The sequence below is a fragment of the Symphodus melops genome, assembly GCF_947650265.1.
Source record: "Symphodus melops genome assembly, chromosome: 10".
NCBI classification, from domain to species: Eukaryota; Metazoa; Chordata; class Actinopteri; order Labriformes; family Labridae; genus Symphodus; species Symphodus melops.
The window spans coordinates 8,535,358-8,538,716 of NC_136700.1; positions in this window are offsets into that span (position 1 = coordinate 8,535,358).

Below are 3,359 nucleotides of genomic sequence, written 5' to 3' on the forward strand. Positions count from 1 at the left end.
GCTGTTCTGCTCTTTCAAATGAACGAATGGATATAATTCACTGCTCAGATATTAATATTCTATGAATCTCAAACTAAACTTTCACATGTTTTGGTATCTTACCTGTTGGATTTTAGGGGTTTTCTAGAAAACCATTGTGCAGTTTGTCCACCTGACACATGGCATTAAAAACAGTGAAACCTTAGGATACTGCAGAACAACTGAACCTGGGTTTGTTTACTTTGGCCTTTCGTTTGGTCACACTAAATGCTCTGTCATCCAGATAGGCGTTCTTTGGTTTGACTTTTGATGGATCAAATCCACCCCCTGCTACCTGGAACCTGTTGAACTGTGTAGCCTTACTTTCCATTTCCTCATTAGTGATGCCTCATGCTTTTGAAATTGTACTAAATTCAAAATCACTGAACTGTAGAGCCATGCCCCTAAACAACAGATGTATCATTTACAAGTAAATTCTCCAAATGGATTCACATGGCTAAAGCTTATTCAACTGGTGGTTACCTTTTGAACCACCTGTAATGCTTTGGATAATTACATTCTGTTTCTCAGGCTATTATTCATCAGTGAAAGGTCAAGAGCATTACTTCCAACATAAACTGTATGGGCCAGCACACACACGTCTTGTTGCTCAGTCACTTTGATATGCATGTGAATGTCAAATTAAAAAACTGAGCCCTAATAGGCAGCAATTACGGCAAGCAAGGAGCCTTTGTGTAAACCTGGGGACTAATCACTTATTCAATCACGAAGCTCTGTGTACCTGCTCTACTCCACTGCTCCCTCTAAAAGCAGCTGATTTTTATTTCAAACACTATGGTTACACTTGAATGGAAAATAAAAAATGCTACCCATAGCCATGGCCTTATTGTTTATCTGAAGTACTAAAAAGGTTGCTGGAATTAAATCAGGATCCATTGTCATGTAAAACAGCTGATTAAGGGAGCCATAGATGATCTTTCTTTCTCTTACTGGTGGCAGCACAATGTCTTATAAAACAAGTAGTTCAAGACAAAAACATGTTTTTGTCTGAAATGCAAGTGGGGCTCACACAGGCTGCACACACGTAATCAGTGAAATGCTGAAATGATAACAACATTGTGCCTTAAAGTAGAAACTGACATCTCGTTCAGTTTTTGTGAAACTCATCACCTTACCGTCGACACCAGGAGCAATGTGACACTGAGTCAGGACACCAGAGTGCGGAGTTTTTCCTCTGTCACAAGAACAAGGGCAAACAACAAATGGCTGTTCAAGCTTGTAGTGTGTTAATGTGCTTATTAATGCATCTATTTTGAGGTCATTACACAGTGCTATCTACTGTATATGCCACAGATGCAGCTGTTTAAAAGAAAAGGCTTCTTATTGTGTCTCCTTCTTAAACAGATGTGAATTTAAAAATAAGCACTGGCAGGGTTCATCCCCGATATAAAGTAGTTTTTTTTAGAAGTCAAGGCTTCTATACTGCATCATTTTACTATTCAAATAAACTCTGCATTCCACAGTCAAGATTCATCAGAGGAACAACGAGGAAGTGTACATTCATAACATTCATAAAGTTCCAATAATGTTGTGTAATGGAACATTACTCTGTAATGAACAACCAAAAATGGTTCTTTATGGAGCTACTAAAGTGCTGTGAACCAGAGCAACACAGCTCCTGACATGTGCTATATCACTAATAGATGTGCTGGCTGCAGCCACAGCGAGAACCATTTAGGATTTCGAATTTTTACTCCAGAAAGAAAGACGTCTATAAAGCACAATAGTGTTCAAATGTATATAGCGATGTTTATCCTACAGATCACCCACCCCTTGGAGAGGTTGCGATCCTTTCACCTTGCAGCTGCTGGTGTTGGGCATCACACACGTCACACACCCCATCTCTGCATCTGGATGACACCAGATGTTCTTGAATAATTCCTCAGACAGGTGAAAGTTTCTTCCCCTTTGCAGCCAATCCTTCACTTGTAACACATGTTTTCAGTTTAGACATATCAGGATGCATGCATGCAGTTTGTGCTATAATATTTCTTACAATTGAAAAGCAAGGCAGAGGAGAGAGGGAGGGGCCACTTAAGGGCCATTTTCCTTTCATCTAATTTACACACAACTGACAAATAAGATTGGAACCTGATCCTAAAAGGTGGCACGTTTGAAATGCATCACAATGTCCAAAAATCCAATGCCTGTCTTGCAGGGCAACAATTCTCTTTCTGATACGCTGAATAATACATGCATATCTTCATGTGATCCAGCGAATTCAATAGCCTATGGAAAAGGAATTGCTCTCAACGCAAACCATTTTGCTAGAGGCCGTTCTCTTTCCTCGGGTCCAGTCTCCCATAAATAATTTGCCTTCAACCTTCACATGCATAAAAATTGCAACTTGTTGGTTATGAGAGAGAACAGTAAGGATGCACTTTGAATGCCAATGCACCATTGAATAAACAATGGATTTCTGCTCCAGGAGCAATGCAGGGCTGCCAGGAGACATGGCTCTGAGTTCTGAGGCTCTCTTAATGGTTTTTCACCACAGACCGAGCCTTTCAGTCAGCTGTGAATGGGAGGATGTTTTGATCTGGAAGAGGCGGGGGTAACACTAATAATTTTTTTTTTTTTTTACAAAGCAACAATTCCCTGAGGCACTTTGGACAACCTTGGCTGATTCCCTCTGATTATCCTCAAGCCACTCAACTCACTTGAAACCCTGATTGAACTGGCTTTCTATAGCAACAGGCGTATGTTGTGCTAGGAGTCGTCTCACTCATTTTCATATCATATTATAATCTACAGCTGGAAACACAGTCAACTGGAAGATCTATCAAATTCAAAAAAATGTTTCTACAGCCAAGACACCATTTAATTGTAAAAAAAAAAAAAAAAAAAAAAAACCTCAATTGAAAACCAACAGCATTACAAACAACATAATATTCGAGGTGCTCTGCAATGCTTCTGAAGAGAGTTGCCTGAGAAGAAAAGAAAGGTCTGTGATCTGTTGGCTGGAATAGGAGCTTCGGCATGCTTGCAGTGCTACAGTGCCACCTGGTGGAGAGTAGATGCATCTGTGGACTGCATGCTAAATGAGTTTGCATACATTGTAGCTAACATATGGGCAATATGCAATGATTGTTTAGCCAGAAGCAAAAGTAAGTGTGCTTGAAAACCCTATAGTCAACAGGTTTGCATAACAAACCTGAATCTCTGATAGCTAGTCCCTTTGCATTGAGGGCTAGCTATCAGAGCCTGGTGGCCTGGTTTTAAAAGTCAAATGGGCCTATGATAGATTTAGATCTATTGGATATTTAAATGGGTGTAAACTTACAGATAAACTATAACAATGACAGAAGAGTTCAACAAAC